This window comes from Rhinoderma darwinii, chromosome 4 (genome assembly GCF_050947455.1).
Source record: "Rhinoderma darwinii isolate aRhiDar2 chromosome 4, aRhiDar2.hap1, whole genome shotgun sequence".
Classification (NCBI taxonomy): domain Eukaryota; kingdom Metazoa; phylum Chordata; class Amphibia; order Anura; family Rhinodermatidae; genus Rhinoderma; species Rhinoderma darwinii.
In genome coordinates, this window is record NC_134690.1 from 30,458,473 (window position 1) to 30,484,067 (window position 25,595).

At 43.8% G+C, this 25,595-nt stretch overlaps 1 protein-coding gene across 1 annotated transcript in view; it reads right to left on the reverse strand.

The window, feature by feature from the left end:
* PTCHD4 (patched domain containing 4) overlaps window positions 1-25,595 on the reverse strand; it is a 150,874-nt gene that overhangs the window by 108,835 nt on the left and 16,444 nt on the right. The window lies entirely within an intron of this gene.

Here is a 25,595-nt window from a genome sequence, read left to right on the forward strand (position 1 = left end):
CCAAGGCAACAAAGGAGTGACTCAAAAAGAAGCACATTAAGATCATGGAGTGGCCTAGCCAGTCTCCAGACCTTAATCCCATCGAAAACTTATGGAGGGAGCTGAAGATCCGAGTTGCCAAGCGACAGCCTCGAAATCTTAATGATTTACAGATGATCTGCAAAGGGGAGTGGGCCAAAATTCCATCTAACATGTGTGCAAACCTCATCATCAACTACAAAAAACGTCTGACTGCTGTGCTTGCCAACAAGGGTTTTGCCACCAAGTATTAAGTCTTGTTTACCAAAGGGATCAAATACTTATTTCTCTGTGCACAATGCAAATAAATATATATAATTTTGACAATGTGATTTTCTGTTTTTTTTTTTATATAATCTATCTCTCACTGGTAAAATTAACCTAGCCTAAAAATTCTAGACTGTTCATGTCTTTGACAGTGGGCAAACTTACAAAATCAGCAAGGGATCAAATACTTATTTACTTCACTGTATATGTTTTCTACATTTAGTGTTTCTTTAACACCAGATGTATTTTGAATGTTAACCCCAGGAAGACAATCCCTGTCCATATGCCCTGTAATGTCATATGGCCGTTATAAAGAGTATTAGCAGTATTATGTGCAGAAATATAGCAGGGGGTGTAAATAGCAGGAAGTCTGTGAGATGCAACTTCAGCCAATAGCTGCAGAGCACTAAGTGATATCAGAGTAGGGGATGTAGTTTTGGCAACTTCTCCTGTACAGCCCATTAACATGCAGCCATTTTCTTATTTCCTGTGGTGTTAGGGATCTGTAGCGGACAAAGCACCTTCTCAACTTGTAGTTGGGGATCCAGAGTTGAAGAATTTATGGTTCTTGCATGTATAGTTAAATATCAAAAAATGGCCTTTAAACAAATGCATGACTCTGCTACATTTTGCCACCAAATTCTAACTATAGACACCACCCCACCCCCCATTATTGCTCTGACCATGCATTATTGGTATATCTTCTACCATACACCTGAGACTTACCCAGCCTTGATGTACAAAGAACTAAGTAAAACTCACAGGCTCTTAAATTATAGAATCACTGATATTCCGCTAATCTTTCAAAGCCAAAGTTTTTAAGTTCATTTATTTTTAATGGAGTACATCTCTTTCCCATCAGCACATCATCGTGTGTCATGAACTTAGAGAAGAAAACGCCGGGCTCTCTATAGAATCGAAATCACATTATAGTAAGATAATATTTTGAAATGATTTCCCATTTTAGGCCACTTCTTTTTAAGCTGTCCTTTATTTGAAATATTATAAGGAACTGAAATATTTATATAATAGAAATCAAATAGATTTCAATCGGCCATTAACCCCTTAATGTCCATTAAATGCTTTTACAAATTCAGTGTATAGGGGCTTAAAGGAGAGCTACCAGAACATAATAAAAAAAGTTCCTCTAATGTACATTAAAAATATATAAAAAAGTTGTTAATACCTTACCTTTACGCTGAGATACGATCACTTAAAGTCACAGGCCCAAAGCCTAAGGCTGTGTCCCCACATAGCGTAAACGCTGCAGACTTTCCGCCAAGGAATTGTATGCGGAAATTGCGCAGCGTTTACAGTAGCAGCAAAGTGGGTGAGATTTTGTAAATATCATACACACGCTGCGGAAAAAAAATGCAGCGTAAACGTTAATAACTTTGACCTAAGGTGTGGAATTTAATTAATAGTTCCGGGGAGGGGGGATTTCATATACTTGGTATAAGTTTGAAATACTAGAGAATTTCTTGGCTCAGCCTCTTTATATATAACAGCTTTGCGATCTTTCAGGTTGTTTTTATCACATTCTCGCTGCTTTTGTTCCTGCCTGTATTGTGTTTCTCTCTGGCAGTGAGCTACAGGAGGCAGGGGTGAACCTAGCCCCTCTGCTGCCTGATGCGAACTATAAAAAGGCGCCCCCCCCCCAAATCTATCAGAGTTTTCACATTACTAGCTTTACACAAACACGCAATATATAAATTTTTTAAATAGGAAAACATTTGATGCTTATTTGTTAGGCCCTGTTCGCATGGAGTATTTTGACGAGTTTTTTGGCGCGGAAACCGCTCCGCAAAACTCGTCTAAACCAGCCGAAAATGCCTCCAGAGAAAGAAGGGACATGTCCTATCTTCACGCGTTTACGCCTCTGACCTCCCATTGACATCAATGGGAGGCAGAGAAAGCGTATTTCGCTGAGTTTTTTGCCCGTAGCACTCAATGGGCGCAAGCGAAAAACGCAGCGAAAAACGCGGCAAACAACGTGCAGGAAGGGACAAAATCTGCCTCAAAATCTCAAACTGAATTTTGAGGCAGAATTTTCCTCCTGCAAAAAACTCAGTGTGAACATAGCCTTAAAGTGCTGATTGAAGTATGGAAAATATTTAAAGAATTATTCCTACTGCCAATCAGTGCAATGCAAATAGTACAGTCTGCACTGCCCCATATCTCTCCTCGGCAGCCAGTCTCATTTGTGGCGTCACTCTCTGCAATTACATTCAGGCCAGTCCAGGACGGATCACGCTTAGCGCTGTTTTTAAGCGGCACGTCCTGGGCTGGTTTCTTTGCTCTACCTGCTGTATTGTTGTGGTCTGCCTGTGCTGGCTCGATGACAGTGGTGGATTAATATGATCTTAGGCCCTGGGCTGTACACAAGTTATGGGCCCACATCCCACACGTAAGTCTCACCTACATGTCAAAGTGCATCACATGCCACTCTGCAGACTGTCTCTTAGCCTGATCATCTGCTGCTACACTCACACTTCCCCACAGCCCACACTACAGTAATGTACATAGATTGTAAGACCAACATTACCAATAATACCCCCATACTGTTACTGAATAATAGCCCATACTGTTACTGAATAATACCCCATACTGTTACTGAATAATACCTCCATACTGTTACTGAATAATACCCCCATACTGTTACTGAATAATACCCCATACTGTTACTGAATAATACCCCATACTGTTACTGAATAATACCCCCATAATGTTACTGAATAATACCTCCACACCATAACCACATAGTGACTGAATAATACCTGCATACTGTTACTGAATAATACCCCATACTGTTACTGAATAATACCCCATACTGTTACTGAATAATACCCCCATACTGTTACTCAATAATACCTCCATACTGTTACTGAATAATACCCCATACTGTTACTGAATAATACCTCCATACTGTTACTGAATAATACCCCATACTGTTACTGAATAATACCCCATACTGTTACTGAATAATACCCCCATAATGTTACTGAATAATACCTCCTCACCATAACCACATAGTGACTGAATAATACCTCCATACTGTTACTGAATAATACCCCATACTGTTACTGAATAATACCTCCATACTGTTACTGAATAATACCCCATACTGTTACTGAATAATACCTCCATACTGTTACTGAATAATACCCCATACTGTTACTGAATAATACCTCCATACCGTTACTGAATAATACCGCCACACCATAACCACAGTGACTGAATAATATCCACATACTGTTACTGGATGATACCCCCATACAGATACTGAATAATACCCCATACTGTTACTGAATAATACCGCCAAACCATAACCACATAGTGACTGACTAATATACTCATACTGTTACTGAATAACACCCCCATACTGATACTGAATAATACGCCCACACCATAACCACATAGTGACTGAATAATACCCCATACTGTTACTGAATAATACCACCAAGCCATAACCACATAGTGACTGAATAATATCCTCATAACGTTACTGAATAGTACCGCCACACCATAACCACATAGTGACTGAATAATACCCCCATACTGTTACTGAATAATACCGCCACACCATAACCACATAGTGACTGAATAATACCCCCATACTGTTACTGAATAATACCCCCACACCATAACCACATAGTGACTGAATAATACCCCATACTGTTACTGAATAATACCACCCCACCATAACCACATAGTGACTGAATAATACCCCCATACTGTTACTGAATAATACCCCCATACTGTTACTGAATACCTCCATACTGTTACTGAATAATACCCCATACTGTTACTGAATAATACCCCCATACTGTTACTGAATAATACCACCACAGCATAACCACATAGTGACTGAATAATACCCCCATACTGTTACTGAATAATACTGCCACACCATAACCACATAGTGACTGAATAATACCCCATACTGTTACTGAATAATACCACCCCACCATAACCACATAGTGACTGAATAATACCCCCGTACTGTTACTGAATACCTCCATACTATTACTGAATAATACCTCCATACTGTTACTGAATAATACCTCCATACTGTTACTGAATAATACCACCACAGCATAACCACATAGTGACTGAATAATACCCCCATACTGTTACTGAATAATACCCCCATACTGATACTGAATACTATCGCCAAACCATAACCACATAGTGACTGAATAATACCTCCATACTGTTACTGAATAATACCGCCACAACATAACCACATAGTGACTGAATAATACCCCCGTACTGATACTGAATAATACCACCACACCATAACCACATAGTGACTGAATAATACCCCCATGTACTGTATATGTATATATATATATATATATATATATATATATATATATATAATGCTGCCATATATTGTACATATAGAGTCCAACATATGCTGCAAGTATAATTAATCGAATCACTTTATACTCTGTACATTAAATAGCGGTGTTATAGGTGTGTTCACATATGATACCACCACATATTGTTTGTATAAAAAATACTGCTATAACTGTAGACATATAGTACCATTATATTCACTGCACACCTATTATACTGCTATATACTACACTCACATATAATACCGCTATATACTGCATACACCTATAATCAGGGGCATAGCTAAAGGCTCATGGGCCCAATGCAAAAGTTCTTATTGGGTCCCCCCCACCCACAAACTTCTCATGGCCGACAGTCTGCAGCTTTCAGTTGCATCGCTGGGTCTCCTAAGTGACCCAACAATGCAGCACTAGCAGCCGAGGGCGTCACTAAGGACTTAACATGTCAGGGGAAATAGCCCCAATACATATGTGTCTGCCCAAAAAAATGTGTGTGTGTGTGTGTGTGTATGTGTGTGTGTGTGTATAGCACTACGACCCTATAAACTATGGATAGGATACATTGGCTCAGCAGACAGTATCACACATGATAGGATTAGATAGAGTGGCTCAGCAGACAGTGTCACACATGATAGGATTAGATACACAGCTCAGCAGACAGTATCACACATGATAGGATTAGATACAGTGGCTCAGCTCACAGTATCACACATGATAGGATTAGATACAGTGGCTCAGCAGACAGTATCACACATGATAGGATTAGATACAGTGGCTCAGAAGGCAGTATCACACATGATAGGATTAGATACAGTGGCTCAGCTCACAGTATCACACATGATAGGATTAGATACAGTGGCTCAGCAGACAGTATCACACATGATAGGATTAGATACAGTGGCTCAACACACAATATCACACATGATTGGATTAGATACATGGCCCAGCACGCTGACATTGTGGCTCCAGCGCTGGACCCAGGAAAGGTAAGAATAATAATAATTTTGCTTCTTTATGTGTTACTGATTATTTTTGTGTGTTTGTGTTTTTTTACAAGTTTGGTTGTTGGACTACTTAGGATTCGAGGACAATTTCAATGACAACATTTTTTTATTCTCAATAAAATCGTTAATGGGGTTGTGTTTTTTTATTTCAATAAAATATTTTTTCTATGTGCTTGTACTTTTTTAAACTTTATTATTACCGCCTTAGTAATGGCCGCTGGCTGATTGACAACCTCCATTACTAAGGTGGGGCTTAATGTTAGCAGGTGCAGAGGCTAACACTAACCCCCATTATTACCCCGGTACCCACCGCCACCAGGGGTACTGGGAAGAGCCGGGAACGAACCAGTACCCGACCATCTGCAGTGATGGCCAGACACCGGGGCGGCCGCAGGCTGGTAGTATTAGGCTGGGGAAGGCCAAAAACAGTGGCCCTTCCCACCCTTTTAATGCTGCCTGCTGCTGCTGTGTTGTATCTGGCTGGTTATGAAAATTAGGGGGGACCCCACATCGTTCTTTCAAATTATTTTGTATTTTATTTTTTTTAAATGACGTGGGGTCCCCCCCATTTTTCATAACCAGCCAGATACAATAAAGCAGCAGAAGCCTATCATTACCAGGGTGGGAAGGGCCACTGTATAAGGCCTTCCACAGCCTGCGGCCGCCCCATTGCCCGACCATGACTACAGATGGTCAAGTACTGGATCGTACCCGGATCTTCCCAGCACCCCTGGTGGCGGTAGGTACCGGGGTAATAAAGGGGGTTAGTGTTAGCCTCTGCACCGGCTAACACTAAGCCCCGCCTTAGCAATGGACGCTGTCACTTAGCCGGCGGCCATTACTAAGGCGGTAGTAATAACGTTTTTAAAAAAACACAAAGACATAGAAAAAATATTTTATTGAAATAAAAATAAACCACACAACCCTCATTAACCATTTTATTGATAATAAAAAAAGCCGTCATCGAAGTAGTCCTGGAATCCGACGTAGTCCAACGACCGAACCCTGTAAGAAAACACACAAAAAACTATTAGTAACACATGTACACAGTTACACCCTAGAATTCTTAAAGAGCTTAGTTCAGTTATTTCTGTCCCCCTTTTCATAATATTCAGAGAATCTCTAGTGACTGGTATAGTGCCAAGGCACTGGCGCAGCGCAAATGTGGTGCCTATTTTCAAAAAGGGCTCTAGGTCTTCCCCAGGTAATTATAGACCAGTAAGCTTAACATCCATCGTGGGGAAAATGTTTGAGGGGCTATTGAGGGACTATATACAGGATTATGTGACAATAAATAGCATTATAAGTGACAGCCAGCACGGTTTTACTAAGGACAGAAGTTGTCAAACTAACCTAATCTGTTTTTATGAAGAGGTGAGCAGAAGTCTAGACAGAGGGGCCGCTGTGGATTTAGTGTTTTTGGACTTTGCAAAGGCATGTGACACTGTCCCCCATAGACGCCTAATGGGTAAATTAAGGACTATAGGTTTAGAAAATATAGTTTGTAATTGGATTGAGAATTGGCTCAAGGACCGTATCCAGAGAGTTGTGGTCAATGATTCCTACTCTGAATGGTCCCCGGTTATAAGTGGTGACCCCAGGGTTCAGTGCTGGGACCCCTATTATTCAACTTATTTATTAATGATATAGAGGATGGGATTAATAGCACTATTTCTATTTTTGCAGATGACACCAAGCTATGCAATATAGTTCAGACTATGGAAGATGTTCATGAATTACAGGCAGATTTAAACAAACTAAGTGTTTGGTCGTCCACTTGGCAGATGAAGTTTAATGTAGATAAATGTAAAGTTATGCATCTGGGTACCAACAACCTGCATGCATCATATGTCCTAGGGGGAGCTACACTGGCGGATTCACTTGTTGAGAAGGATCTGGGTGTACTTGTAAATCATAAACTCAATAACAGCATGCAGTGTCAATCAGCTGCTTCAAAGGCCAGCAGGATATTGTCGTGTATTAAAAGAGGCATGGACTCGCGGGACAGGGATGTAATATTACCACTTTACAAAGCATTAGTGAGGCCTTATCTAGAATATGCAGTCCAGTTCTGGGCTCCAGTTCATAGAAAGGATGCCCTGGAGTTGGAAAAAATACAAAGAAGAGCAACGAAGCTAATTAGGGGCATGGAGAATTTAAGTTATGAGGAAAGATTGAAAGAATTAAACCTATTTAGCCTTGAAAAAAGACGACTAAGGGGGGACATGATTAACTTATATAAATATATTAATGGCACATACAAAAAAATATGGTGAAATCCTGTTCCTTGTAAAACCCCCTCAAAAAACAAGGGGGCACTCCCTCCGTCTGGAGAAAAAAAGGTTCAAGCTGCAGAGGCGACAAGACTTCTTTACAGTGAGAACTGTGAATCTATGGAATAGTCTACCGCAGGAGCTGGTCACAGCAGGGACAGTAGATGGCTTTAAAAAAGGGTTAGATAATTTCCTAGAACAAAAAAATATTAGCTCCTATGTGTAGAAATTTTTCCTTCCCTTTTCCCTTCCCTTGGTTGAACTTGATGGACATGTGTCTTTTTTCAGCCGTACTAACTATGTAACTATGTACTATGTAACTATGTGTTAGGCTTAGATACAGGGCCCATGTGTGATACTGTCTGTGGGACCCTGTATCTAAGCCTACCACAAGGTAGGCTTAGATACAGGGTCAGGCAGACAGTAATCTTATACAGTAATAGAGGGCCCATCAGACAGGATCACACATGGGCCATGTATCTAAGCCTACCATGTGATTGGCTTAGATACAGGGCCCAGCAGACAGCATCACACAATCTGTGATCCTGTCTCATGGGCCCTCTAAACCTGCTACATCGTAGGCTTAAAGGACTTGTCCAGTCCCTAAACATTGATGGCCTATCCTCAGGATAGGCCATCAATAGCTGATGTGTCGGGGTCCGTCTCCCGGGACCCGCCAATCAGCTGTTTTGAAGGGGCCGCAGCACTCGTACGAGAGCTGCTTCCCCTTCATTTCCCTTACTCGCTCACACTGTGAATCGCCGACACCGATTCACAGTGTGACCGAAATGAAGTGACCGGAATGAAGGGGAAGCAGCTCTCGTACGAACACTGCGGCCCCTTCAAAACAGCTGATTGGCCGGCTCCCGGGAGTCGGACCCCGCCAATCAGCTTCAGAAGACGGATATTGATCTTACCCTCCTCTTCAGCCACGGCGGAAGCTCTGTCCTAACTCTATCAAGGATCACGATGTTGTGCGCGGCGCATAGAGTTGTGACGTCAGGACCTCCGCTGCGCTCCGGAACCAGGAGGGTAAGTACTGTCAGTTACTATAGTAACAGGGGCCCGCAGCCCGAGTTACTATAGTAACTTTTTATTGATGTGGTGCGGGGGGCTGCGGGCCCCCTGGCTTCGGGGCCCGGTCGCAATTGCGACCGCTGCGACCCCTATAGCTACGCCACTGCCTATAATATTGCAACATACACTACGCACAATACTGCTACACAGTCTACACACACAATACCAGTATATACACTATATACTCTACACATCAGTTTTCCCACTATTTACACAAAAGCACAGCAAAAACAGTTTCTAAATTATTGCTGCAAAACTACAATGTGTGAATGTCCTTACATTATCATATGTACACGAGAATCATATATTTCCACATACACACAGATTATATATACATATATACACACACACACACACACACACACACTCACATTTACACACTCATACACACACTTACCTTCTATGTAGGATCTCTAATGCAGACAGTCTCATATATAGACGAGAATCATATATATATATATATATATATATATACACACACACACACACACACACACACACACACGCACACACAAACAAACATTTACACACTCATACACACACTTACCTTCTATGTAGGATCTCTCATGTAGTCTCTTGAAGCAGTAGGGGCTTTACAACATGCACCATCCCAGGACAGCAGATATAACCAGCTGCAGAAGTAGCTGGTCTGTTAGACAAATGGGGGGACACAGCACACGAGAGGAGGGGGGCAGAGGAGAGGGAAGCAAGGGGACACAGGAGAGGAGGGGAATACAGGAGAACAGAAGAGTGACACAGGAGAGGAGGAGGGCACAGGAGAGGGACACAGGGGAGGACTAGACACGGAGCTTCCTCTCTGCAGACGCGGAGGCTGTGAACTCTCCCCTCCCCCTCTTCTCTGCACCGACTGCTTCAGACGAAAGGGAGAGAGAAGGAGAGGACGTAGTTTGTATGCACAGCAGTCCACCGCTCACCTCATTCGTCTGGTCACTTGCTTGAGGAGACGACCGCTCCTCCTGCAGACCTGCTCCTCTCTGGTAGCGCGTGCTTCATACAGCGTCAGAGAGGAGCAGGAGTGTTCTCACAGACGGGCACGTCTGCTAAGTAAAATAATCCCCCTCCCCGGTCCAGTCCGTCTCTGGCTCAAAATGCCGCCCCCCACTTTCAGCTGGGCTGCGCCGCCTGAGGCTGTCGGCTCACCTCGCCTCAAGGTAGGTGCGGCACTGACAGGAGGACTACACCCTATCAGACCTGTCCCTTCCTCCTTACTGGTATTTAATCAGACCCTACGCCAGGGGTCGGCAACCTTTTTTGTATGGTGTGCCGATAAAAAAAATATATACTTACATTCAAGTAATGTTTTCTTTTTGCGAATACTGCACATTTTAGCTTAACGTGTGATTGCACACTATAGTGCTGCTGGACCTCATCCCTTTACCCATGGATGCTGAAGCTTTCTGGCCTCTGCACCTGCATGGAACTCTGCCTGTCATGGTTCACAGCACCGGAACCTCAACGGAACGGATGATATTCTAAGATATATCTGCAACACTATAGGGCAGTTAGGCAGCCCACAGAGGGTCGCTGGGCGCTCATTGGTAATGTAGTTTCTAACATCAGAACTGGAATCAGGTGACCATCTCTGATGCGCCGCTCACTTCAGCCACTGACCTTGGCTTAATTGATCGGGGGCTTGGCCATATATAGGTAGTCATCCCCGGGCTCCTATGTAGGATACCTCAGGGTTGTTCTTCTATGTTGTCCATTGTAAGAGCACTCTTGTCAATAGCAAGAGAGCAAAGCACTGGCATAAAGAAAAATAGTAGTAAATTATTAGTTAAAATAATAAGCAAAATAATAAAACAAAAGGATTAATTCCATAATGGGTAAGAAAATTCTAAGAAGAATAACACTAAAATATAATATATAATATAATGGGCAATATAATAAAATCTGGAATAAAAAAGTTGTAACAAAAAATTCAATAAAATGTAATTTGTTATTAAATGTAAATAAGGGATCATTTAGGGATCACCTGCTTTAAATTCATAGAGGGTGAACCTCATCCTTAAACCCACGACATTGCATATTTATGGTGTGGCTTTAAGTAGTTAATGTTCGGTGCTCAGCTGACAGAAACTGCCGAGCACTCAGGAGACCGCTTATGTCTTCTCTGATTTCATATACACAGCGATCAGTGAGAGCGGTGTGTAGAATAGAGACAGCGGCAGCGCCACTAAATTTATTGGTACTTGACTGATCACGTGTTTATGTGGATGAGGAAGTTGCTGGATCCCAGCATAGCCCTAACAGTGACAAATTGTCACTGTAACAGGGATGATGCCTCCTGTGCAGCCCCAGTTACAGTGTGAAAAAATTGCATAAAAAGAAAAGAATTATAATTTCATAAATTCCCCATTGGTCTTATCTGACCCTTAGGGAAGAGACATTAAAAACAAACATAAGTAGAAACAAAAAAATAAAGTAACCACCCCCGAAAAAAAAACCTCTCCGCACCAATCATTGCCGTATCGCTTGCTCTAACACAACTACCTTATATCATAATTAACGCTGGATAACGGCTAAAATGTTAAAGGGTTCGTTTTTACAAACTTTGTCTAATAATTATAAAAAACCTAAAAACTATCCATAAAATAATTACAAAAAGACAGTGGTATAGGTAAAAAAATGGTTAAAAAATCACGTTCAACAAATGAATTTTTTTCTTAGCTGTTGATCTAACATGTAGTAAAAAAACAAGTAAACTATGTCTGACCGTGAAGGCCCAGAATGACCCAGATCAGAACTAGTTAAACATAATTTTTTCCCTATTTGCTCTGAACTAAAATGTATGCAAATTTACCCTTACGTATGTGTACCCAAAAATGGTGCCTAAACAATGACCTCATACAGCTACATAAAGAAAAAACAATTAAAAAAAAGCTATGGCTGTTGGAATGGGGAGGCAAAAGGCAGAAAATTTAAATTCTTTGTGTCATGAATGCTGAAACTGGTAAAACACCTGAATGAAGAGGAAAACACTGACAGAAAAGCTGGGGGCTAAGACCAAGATTGTTGTCACCTCAAGCAGACAATATTTTTTACAGGATCTGAAAAAAAGAACCGTTTCAGCAGTTTCGGAGAAATGGCACAGGAATGGCAAGCCTCAACTGCTGTTTCCGAAACTGCGAGCACTGTGCGGTGCAGTGTGCTTTCCAAGGGATTGAATGCTCGAAAACCGAAGCACAAGCTCTACTAACAAAGGCAATGAAGATTTGGCGTCTCGAGTGGGCTCACAAAACCCGATTTTGCCTTGGCAGCGACGGACCACCTACTGATGACAGGATGCGACTTGAGTGTTTACACAAAATAAAACATGACCCTGGAGTCCTGATGCAAGGGGCTTTCTTATACATGGAGTTGCCCATATTTGTTTCATCTCAGAAATAACGAACGTCACCCAAAAACACAAATGTTGTTCGATAAGATGTGATACGTACCGCAAGTGTCTTATTTTCCGACAACAGGATGGTGTTCCAGCAGAACCTTGCTCCATGGCACACTGCTAACACGGTTAGTAACAGCACCGTAACTCTAATTTTTATCGTAATCCATTGTTATTGTGTACTCCTAACAATGCTAACTTTCAGATGACAGCAACTTTCCGCGAACTTGGGATCAGGTTCCTCTTGTGACCTGGGAGTTCTCCTGATCTCAATCCAACTGATAATTTATGGTATATTGTGAACTGAAAAACTGCAACAACAAACCCTCAAGTGATTCAAAATCTTGTTGATTCCGTGTCGAACCGGAGGTGATAAAGGAGGTGATAAAGCAAAAGAGAGAATGCACTAAATATTAGGTGTGCAATGTTCTGTTGTTATTTGTTGAGCCGACATCTGCAGGGTTTATACGGAGTTCTGACTTTTAAGGTAATGGACCAAAAAATAAAAAAAAACTGTAAAAAGTTAATCTTTGCTATGGTGCCCCGTCTTCTAAGTATGCCACACGGAGTTACTGCAAATTGCACATCTATTGTAGCTGCAAAGCCAGAACTTTATAAAAGAGCAATTGTCATAAACATCTATTCTAGGGATTTAGCCAAAATTCTTCTCATGTTCTCTAGAAACTGTGTCAAACAGCAATTATTATAAATGTTTCGCCCAGAGAGACAACCCAAACTCTATTTGTTATAAGAGTCTGGACACAGCTTGACAGTGCAATTAATATAAACTGCTATTTCAGAGGAACAACAATAATACTTATGGCTTTCAAGACTTCTAGAAGTATTCTAAGGCTGTTGTCACAATGTCTCACGAAAATTTTCAACTGTGTTCGGAAAATTGGTGTTATTTCTGTTTGCTTTTAAAGGCAAATTCTGCATGTTTTACATTACTACACCACACAGGAGAACTGACAGATCCTCTATACTACACCACACAGGAGAACTGACAGATCCTCTATACTACACCACACAGGAGAACTGACAGATCCTCTATACTACACCGCACAGGAGAGCTGACAGATCCTCTATACTACACCACACAGGAGCGCTGACAGATCCTCTATACTACACCACACAGGAGAACTGACAGATCCTCTATACTACAAAGCACAGGAGAGCTGACAGATCCTCTATACTACACCACACAGGAGACCTGACAGATCCTCTGTACTACATCACATAGGAGAGCTGACTGATTCTCTATACTACACCACACAGAAAAGCTCACTGATCCTCTATAATACACCACACAGGAGAGCTGACAGATCCTTTATACTACATCACACAGGAGAGCTGACATGTCCTCTATACTACACTACACAGGAGAACTGACATATCCTCTATGTTACACCACAAAGGAGAGCTGACAGATCCTCTATACTACACCACACAGAACAGCCGACAGATCCTCTATACTTCACCACAAAGGAGAGCTGACAGCTCCTCAATATTGCACCACACAGGAGAGCTGACAGATCCTCCATACTACACCACACAGGAGAGCGGACAGCTCCTCAATACTGCACCACACAGGAGAGCTGACAGATCCTCTATACTAAACCATACAGGAGAGCTGACAGCCCCTCCATACTACACCACACAGGAGAGCTGACAGATCCTCTATACTATGACACACAGGAGAGCTGACAGATCCTATATACTATGACACACAGGAGAGCTGACAGCTCCTCTATACTACCCCACACAGGAGAGCTGACAGATACTCTATACTACACCACACAGGAGAGCTGACAGATCCTCTATACTACATCACAAAGGAGAGCTGACAGATCCTCTTTCCTACACCACACAGGAGTATTGACAGATCCTCTACACTACACCACACAAGAGAGCTGACAAATCCTCTATAGTATACCACACAGAAGAACTGACAGATCCTCTATACTACACAGGAGAACAGACAGCATCTCAATACTACACCACACAGGAGAGCTGACAGCTCCTCTATACTACACCACACAGGAGAACGGCCGGATTCTCTATACTACACCACACAAGAGAGCTGACAGATCCTCTATAGTACACCACACAGGAGAGCTGACAGATGCTCTATACTGTACCTCACAGGAGAGCTGACAGATCCTCTATACTATACCACACTGGAGCGCTGACAGATCCTCTATACTATACCACACAGGAGAACTAACAGATCCCCTGTACTACACCACACAGGAGAGCTGACAGATCCTCTTTACAACACCACACAGGAGAGCTGACATGTCCTCTATACTACAACACACAAGAGAGCTGACAGCACCTCTATACTACACTACACAGGTGAGCTAAAAGATCCTCTATACTGCACAACACAGAAAAAATGACAGATCCTCTATACTAAACCACACAGGAGAGCTGACAGATCCCTTATACTACATCGCACAGGAGAGCTGACAGCACCTCTATACTACACCACACAGGAGAGCTGACAGGTCCTCTATACTACATCACAAAGGAGAGCTGACATATCCTCTATACTACACCACATAGGAGAGATGATATGTCGTCTATACTACACCACATAGGTGAGCTGACATCTCCTCTATACTACACCACACAGGTGACCTAATAGATCCTCTATACTACACCACAAAGGAGAACTGGCAGCTCCTCTATACTACACCATACAGGAGAGCTGACAGCTCCTCTATACAACACCTCACAGGAGAGCTGACAGATCCTCTATACTACACCACACAGGAGAGCTGAAAGATCCTCTTTACTACACCACACAGGAGAAATGACAGATCCTCTACACTACACCGCAGAGGAGAGCTGACAGCTCCTCTATACTGCAACACACAGGAGAGCTGACATGTCCTATACATTACACCACACAGGAGAGCTGGCAGATCCCCTATACTACACGACACAGAACATCTGACAGCTCCTCTATACTACACCACAAAGGAGAGCTGACAGATCCTCTATACTAAACCACAAAGGAGAGCTGACATCTCCTTTATAGTACACCACACGAGATCTGACAGATCCTCTATACTACACCGCACAGGAGATCTGACAGATGCTCTATACTACACCACACAGGAGAGTTGACAGGTCCTCGATGCTACACCACACCACACAGGAGAGCTGACAACTCCTCTATACTACACCACACAGGAAAGCTGACAGATCCTCTATACTACACCACACCACACAGGAGAGCTGACAGCTTCTCTATACTACACCACACAGGAGAACTGACAGATCCTCTATACTACACCACACAGGAGAGATGAAGGATCCTCTATACTACACAACACAGGAGAGCTGACAGATCCTCTATACTGCACCACACAGGAGAACTGACCGCTCCTCTATACTACACCACACAGGAGAGCTGACAGCCCCTCCATACTACACCACACAGGAGAGCTGACAGCTTCTCTATACTACACAGCACAGGATAACTAACAGATCCTCTATACTGCACCACACAGGAGAGCTGACAGATACTCTATACTATACCACACATGAGAACTGACAGGCCCTTTATATTACATCCACACAGTAGAGCTGAGAGATCCTCTATACTACACCAAACAGGAAAGCTGACATGTCCTTTATACCTCACCACACAGGAAAGCAGACATGTCCTCTATACTACACCACACAGAAGAGCTGACAGATCCTCTACACTACACCACACAGAAGAGCTGACAGATCCTCTATACTACACCACACATGAGAACTGAGAGGCCCTTTATATTACACCACACAGTAGAGCTGACAGATCCTCTTTAATACACCACACAGGAGAGCTGACAAATCTTCTATACTACACAACACAGTAGAGCTGGCAGGTTCTCTATACTACACCATGCAGGAGAGCTGACAGATCCTCTATACTACACCACATAGAAGAGCCAACATGTCCTCTATACTACACCACACTGGAGAGCTGACTGATCCTCTATACTGCACCACACAGAAGAGCTGAAAGCTCCTGCATACTACACCATACAGGAGAGCTGACAGATTGTCTATACTTAACCACATAGGATTACTGACAGCTCCTCTATATGACACCACATAGGAGAACAGACAGCTCCTCTATACTACACCTCACAGGAGAGCTGACAGAACCTCTATACTACACCACACAGTAGAGCTGACATGTTCTCTCTCTATAATCAACACCACACAGGAGAGCTGACAGATCCCCTATACTACAACACAGAGAAGAGCTGACAGATTCTTTATACTACACCACACAGGAGAGCTGACAGATCCTCTATACTACACCACACAGGAGAGCTGACAGATCCTCTATACTACACCACACAGGAGAGCTGACAGCTCCTCTATACTACACCACACAGGAGTGTTGACAGTTCCTCTATACCACACCACACAGGAGAACTCAGAGATCCTCTATAGTACACCACACAGCAGAGCTGTCAGGTCCTCTATACTCCACTACACAGGAGAGCTGACAGATATTCTATACTACATCACACAGGAGAGCTGACAGATCCTCTATAACACACCACAAAGGAGAGCTAACATATCCTAAATACTACACCACACAGGAGAACTGACATCTCATCTATACTACACCACACAGGAGAACTGACAGATCCTCTATACTACACCATACATGAGAGCTGACAGCTCCTCAATACTACACCACACAGGAGAGCTGACAGATCCTCTATACTACACCACACAGGAAAGCTGAGAGATCCTCTATTCTACACCACACAGGAGAGCTGACAGATCCTCTATACTACACCACACAGGAAAGCTGACAGATCCTCTATACTACACAACACAGCAAAGTTGGCAGGCTCTCTATACTACACCATGCAGGAGAGCTGATATATCCTGTATACTACACCACATAGAAGAGCCGACATGTCCTCTATACTACACCACAATGGATAGATAAGAGCTCCTCCATACTACACCACACCACACAGGAGAGCTGACAGATCCTCTATACTACACCACACAGGAGAGCTGAAAGCTCCTCCATACAACACCACAGAGGAGAGCTGACAGATCGTCTATACTTAACCACACAGGGATAACTGACAGCTCCTCTATACGACACCACACAGGAGAACTGACAGATCCTCTATACTACACCATACATGAGAGCTGACAGCTCCTCTATACTAAACCACACAGGATAGCTTACAGATCCTTTATACTACACCACACAGGAGTTTTGACAGTTCCTCTATACCACACCACACAGGAGAATTCAGAGATCCTCTATATGACACCACACAGTAGAGCTGTCAAGTCCTCAATACTACACAACACAGGAGAGCTGACAGATTCTCTATACTATACCACACAGGGGTGCTGACAGAAACTCTATACTACCCCACACAGTAGAGCCAAAAGCTCCTCTATACAACACCACACAAGAAAGATGACAGCTCCTCTATACTACACCACACCACACAGGAGCACTGACAGATCCTCTATACTACACCACACAGAAGAGCTAACATATCCTATATACTACACCACACAGGAGAACTGACATCTCATCTATACTACACCACACTGGAGAACTGACAGATCCTCTATACTACACCATACATAGAGCTGACAGCTCCTGTATACTACACCACACAGGATAGCTAACATTTCCTCTATACAACTCTACACAGGAGAGCTGACAGATCCTCTATAATACACCACACAGGAGAGCTGACAGGTCCGTTATACTACACCACACAGGAGAGCAGATGTTTCCTCTATACTACACCACACATCAGAGCTGAGAGACCCTCTATACTACACCACAAAAGAGAGCTGACAGATCCTCTCTACTACAACACATAGAAGAGCTGACATATCCTCTATACTAAACCACACAGGAGAGCTGACAGCACCTCTATACTATGCCACACAGGAGAAGTGACATATCCTCTATACTATATCTTGCTGGAGAACTGAGAGATCCTCTATACTACACTACACAGGAGAGCTGACAGATCTTCCATACTTCAACACACAGGAGATCTGACAGATCCTCCATACTACATAACACAGGAGAGCCGAAAGCTCCTCTATACAACAACACACAGCAGAGATGACAGCTTCTCTATACTATGCCACACGAGAGCTGACAGCTACGCTATACTACACCACACAGGAGAACTGACAGATCCTCTATACTACACCACACAGGAGAGCTGACAGATCCTCTATACTACACCACACAGGAGAGCTGACAGATCCTCTATAGTACACCACACAGGAAAACTGACAAATCCTCTATACTACACCATACATGAGAGTGACAGCTCCGCTATACTACACCACACAGGAAAGCTGACAGCGCCTCTATACTACACCACACAGGAGAGCTGACATGTCCTCTATACTACACCACACAAGAGAGCTGACAGATCTTTTATACTACACCACACTGGAGAAATGACATGTCCTCTTTAATACGCCACACAGATGTGCTAACAGATACAATATACTACACCACACAGGAGAGCTGGCATATCCTCTTCACCACACATGAGATGTGTCAGATCTTCTATTCTATATCACACAGGAGAGCTGACAGATCCTCTATACTATACGACACAGGAGAGCTGACAGGACTTCTATACTATACCACAGATGAGAAGTGACATATCCTCTATACTATACCTCACAGGAGAACTGACAGATCCTCTATACTACACTACACAGGAGAGCTGACAGATATTCTATACTACATCACACAGGAGAGCTGACAGATGTTCTATACCACACCACACAGGAGAGCTGACAGATGCTCTATACCACACCACAGAGGAGAGCTAACATATCCTATATTCTACACCACACAGGAGAACTGACAAAAGCCCCCTCATGTATACAGTGCCACAAAGCCCCCCTTGTATATAGTGCCACAAAGCCCCCCTTATATATCGTGCCACATAGCACCCTTGTATATAGTGCCACTGAGTCCCCCTTGTATATAGTGCCACACAGCCCTGTTGTATATTGTGCCACACAGCTCCCCTTGTATATAGTGCCACACATCCCCTTGTATATAGTACAACACTGTCCTCCTTAGATATTTTGCCATAAAGCCCCCTTTGTATATAGTGCCACACATGCCCCCTTTGTATATAGTGCCACACATCCTCCCTTGTACATAGTTTCACAGAGCCTCCCTTGTATATGGTGCTACACAGCAATCCCCCATGTATATAGTGCTCCAAAGTGCCACACAGCTCCCATTGTATATAGTTCCACAGAGCCTGCCTTGTATATAGTGCCACAGATCCCCGCTTGTATATAGTGCTACACAGCAATCCCCCAGGTATATTGTGCTCAAAAACAATCCCACGAGTGTATATAGTGCTAAACAGCAATCCCCGTTTGTATATAGTGCTAAATAGCGATTCCCATGTGTATATAGCCCCCCCAAAAATATATTGTACTTACCTTGCCCCGATCCTGCGACAGATGGAGCGCTGCACTGCCTTGCGAGCGAGACGCATTTGCAGACAAGCGTGATGTAGTGGCCTTATGACGCCAGCCTGCGCAGGGAGTCTTCCTAAGCGCCTTATAGGCTACAGGCCTAACGTGGTCTGTAGCCTATAGTAATAATTTGTATCTGCGTCCTGAGCATGCAAATACAAGTGAATGTGGCTGTCAGTAGCACCATTCTAGTGCTTGCGATGCCACTGCATCTGCCCATAAGAGTGTGCGGGCATTAAAGTTTACTGAGCGGGGGAACCGCAGCCGCGCACCTTATAGGGAACATTGCTGACAGGTCCTCTATACTACACCACACAGGAGTACTGAGAGCTCCTCAATTCTAAACCACACAGGAGAGGTGACAGATCCTCTATACTACACTACAGAGGAGAGCTGTCAGCACCTCTATACTACACTACAACGGAGAGCTGACAGATCCTCTATACTGCACCACACAGGATAACTGACAACTACTCTATACTACACCACACAGGAGAGCTGACAGATCCTCTATACTGCACCACAAACGAGAGCTGACAGATCCTCTATATTACACCACACAGGAGAACTGATAGATGCTCTATACTGCACCACACAGGAGAGATGACAGCTCCTTTATACTACACCACACAGTAGAACTGACAGCTCCTCTATACTACATCATACAGCAGAGCTGACAGATCCTCTATACTGCACCACAAATGAGAGCTTAAAGATCCTCTATACTGCACCACACAGGAGAGCTGCTATTTCCTCTATACTGCACCACACAAGAGAACGGACAGCTTCTCTATACTACAACACACAGGAGAGCTGGCAGCTCCTCTATACTACACCACACATCAGAGCTGCAGGCCTTTATTCTACACTACACAGGAGAGCTAAAAGATCCTGTATACTACACCACACAGGAGAACTGACAGCTCCTCTATACTACACCACACCACACAGGAAAGCTGACATGTTCTCTATACTACACCACACAGGAGAGCTGACAGATCCTCTATACTACACCACACCACACATGAGAGCTGACAGCTCCTCTATACAACACCACTTAGGAGAGCTAACAGCTATCCCAAACTACACCATGCAGAAGAGCTGACAGATCCTCTATACGACACCCCACAGGAGAACTGACAGCTCCTACATACTACACCACACAGGAGAGCTAACAGATATTCCAAACTACACCGTTCAGAAGAGCTGACAGATCCTCTATACTACACCACACAGGAGAGCTGACAGACTCTTTATACTACACTACACAGGAGTACTGAAAGCTCCTCTATACTACACCGCACAGGGGAGCTGACAGATATTATTTACTACACCACACAGGAGTACAGACATGTCCTCTATACTACACTACACAGGAGAGCTAACATGTTCTCTATACTGCACCACTCGGAAGAACTGACAGATCCTCTATGCTGCACAACACAGGAGACCTGACAGATCCTCTATACTACACCACACAGGAGAGCTGACAGATCCTCTATACTACACCACACATGAGTGCTGACAGATCCTCTATACTGCACCACAAATGGGAGCTGACAGATCCTCTATACTACACCACACAGGAGAACTGATAGATGCTCTATACTGCACCACACAGGAGAGCTGACAGATCCTCTATACTACACCACACAGGAGAGCTGACAGATCCTCTATACTGCACCACACAGGAGAGATGACAGATCCTTTATACTACACCACACATGAGAACTGACAACTCCTCTATACTACACCACACAGGAGAACTGACAGATCTTCTATGCTGCACCACACAGGAGACCTGACAGATCCTCTATACTACACGACACAGGAGAGCTGACAGATCCTTTATACTACACCACACATGAGAGCTGACAGATCCTCTATACTGCACTACAAACAGGAGCTGACAGATCCTCTATACTACACCACACAGGAGAACTGATAGATGCTCTATACTACATCACACAGGAGATCTGACTAATCCTCTATACCACATCACACAGGTGAGCTGACAGATCCTTTATACTACACCACACAGTAGAACTTACAGCTCCTCTATACTACACCACACAGGAGAGCTGACAGATCCACTATACTACACCACACATGAGTGCTGACAGATCCTTTATACTACACTACACAGGAGAACTGACAGCTCCTCTATACTTCCCCGCACAGGAGAGCTGCTTTTTCCTGTATACTACACCACACAGGAGAACTGACAGATTCTCTATACCACAACACAAAGTAGAGCAGGCAGCTCCTCTATATTACACCACACAGGAGAGCTGTCAGGTCCTCTATACTACACCACACAGGAGAGCTGACAGATCCTCTATACTACACCTCACAGGAGAGCTGACAGCTCCTCTATACCACACCACACAGGAGACCTGACAGGTCCTCTTTAATACACTACACAGGGAAACTGACAGATCCTCTATACTACACCACACAGGAGTACATACATGTCCTCTATACTACACTACACAGGAGAGCTGACATGTCCTCTATACTAAACCACACAGGAGAGCTGACAGCTCCTCTATGCTGCACCACACAGGAGAGCTAACATCACCTCTTTAGTACACCATACAGGAGAGCGGACATGTCCTCTATACTACACCACACAGGAGAGCTGACAGCTTCTCTATATTACACCACTGTCACAAAGTGTCTGTGGACCCACTGGGCCGTACTGCCTTAGCGGTAAGGAAGCTGGCCAACAGGTAGCATGTGAGAGTCTATAGTTCTATAGGTACCTGTGGCAGCTCAGACAGCAGCAGGGTAGGCTCGGCTGGGACTAGGTAGCAGGCGGGCTTCAGGCGAGGTGAAGCAGGTCAGACGTGGATGCAGCACGGCACGACTTTGGCACAGCTAAGTACTAGACCAGGAATGTATGGATTGCTAGGAACAGGAACTGGAAAAGGTATAGGTATAGATACTGGAACATGTAACACACTAGGAGGCCATCACATAGACAAACTAGGGAACACAACAACGCTCAGGCATAGAACTAGGGGGCTGGACCCCTCTAATAGTCCAGGGTACTCTTGGGTCAAAGGTCATCAACAATGTCCGGTGCGCGCACTGATCCGGCTGAGGTAAGTGGACGCGAGCGCTGGCGTCTCCTGAGGAGGAGGCTGGGGCCAGCGCTTGCCGACTTGTGGCTGCGGCTGTCAGGAGGGGAACGGAGCTGGCCGCCCGCAGCCACGGACATTACAACCACACAGGAGAGCTTACAGCTCCTCTATACTACTGTACACCACACAGGAGTGCTGACAGCTCCTCTATACTACTCCACATGCAGGAGAGCTGACATGTCCTTTATACTACACCAATTAGGAGAGCTGACGGATCCTCTATATTACTCCACACGGAGGGCTGACAGATCCTCTTTAGTACACCACACAGGAGAACTGATATCTCCTCTATACTACACCACACAGTAGAACTGACAGATCCTCTATACTACACCACACAGGAGAACTGACTGCTCCTCTGTGCTACACCACACAGGAGAGCTTACATGTCCTCTATACTATACCACACAGGAGAGCTGACAGCTCCTCTATACTACACCACACATGAGAGCTAACAGCTACTCTATACTACACCACACAGGGGATCTGACAGGTCCTCTATACTACACCACACAGGAGAGCTGACAGCTCCTCTATACTACACCACACAGGAGAGCTGACAGATCCTCTATACTACACCACACAGGAGAACTGACAAATTATCTATATTACACCATTACAGGAGAGATGACAGATCCTCTATACTACACCACACAGTAGAGCTGACAGCTCCTCTATACTACACCACACAGGAGAGCTGACCGCTCCTCTATACTACACCACACAGGAGAGCTGACAGCTCCTCTATACTACACCACACAAGAGAGCTGACAGCTCCTCTATACTACACCACACAGGAGAGCTGACAGCTCCTCTATACTACACCACACAAGAGAGCTGACAGATCCTCTATACTACACCACACAAGAGAGCTGACAGATCCTCTATACTACACCACACAGGAGAGCTGACAGCTCCTCTATACTACACCACACAAGAGAGCTGACAGATCCTCTATACTACACCACACAGGAGAGCTGACAGCTCCTCTATACTACACCACACATGAGAGCTAACAGATCCTCTATACTACACCACACAGGAGAGCTGACCTATCCTCTATACTACACCACACAGGAGAACTGACAGATTCTCTACATTACACCACACAGGAGAGCTGACAGATCCTCTATACTACACCACACAGGAGAACTGACAGATTCTCTATACTACACCACACCACACAGGAGAGCTGACAGATCCTCTATACTACACCACACCACACAGGAGAGCTGACAGATCCTCTATACTACACCACACAGGAGAGCTGACAGATCGTCTATACTACACCACACAGGAGAGCTGACAGATCCTCTACACTACACCACACAGGAGAGCTGACAGATCGTCTATACTACACCACACAGGAGAGCTGACAGATCCTCTATACTACACCACACAGGAGAGCTAACAGATCCTCTATACTACACCACACAGGAGAGCTGACAGATCCTCTTTACTACACCCCACAGGAGAACTGATATCTCCTCTATACTACACCACACAGGAGAACTGACAGTTCCTCTATACTACTTCACACAGGATAGCTGACAGATCCCCTGCAGATCATCACTGCAAGAATTCACTGACAGAAAACAGACGTCTTGAAAATTATGAAAAATTGAAACACAAAGTTATAAGAAAGTTATGGCTGTCTTCCTTAGCCGTGTAAACAATAAATACAGCAACAGGGTGCAAGTGTGTCCACGACGCCATTTAAACTCCTTTTTTTGTGGTCATAAAAGGTCGATAGGTGATAAATGTTTTTCATGGGATAACCCCTTAAAGCATTGAAGGAGTTTTTCAGGACTAGAAAAACACGGCTGCTTTCTTTCAGAAACGGTGCCTTACCTGGCCATTGGTGTAGTGAATGGAACTGAGCTGTTTTACCACGAACAACTATGGACAGGTGTGGCGCTGTTTCTGGAAGAAAGCAGCCATGTTTTTCTGATCTTGGACAGCCCCTTTAAGCAATGGTTACTACAAACAGATATACTAACCAAGACGTACCACAAATGCACAGATGCTTTAATCCCCTCAACATAGAAGAACATGGTCCAAAGCTGTAGAACAGACTGAACAGCTGAAGTAACCACCTACTCCGGCTCTTAGGGAATCAATGGAAATACCGTACTAAGCATCTGTCACATTCTCACACAATATCTAATTAATTGGAAACTATAGAAATGATATCACACTACATCACGGATTTACTGACAATGCAATAACAATGTCACCTCTGATGTGCTAACAATACCTCAGTACAATAGTGGTCTACTCTATACATGCAGCTACAACAAGATTGTTCCGGAGTCTGTAATACATTTCTTATATTAGTCTATTGTAGAGGCAGAATAATAACAGGGCATGTCTGCTGAGCTACTAATGGAAGAAGCAGAGAGTGATGTAATGAGCATTTCCGCGAAAATCAGAAAATCGCCAGGAAAGATACTGAGCTGTACTCTTATGTGAAGTTTTTAAAATTCTGATCAATCAATAATGAATTCTGGTCT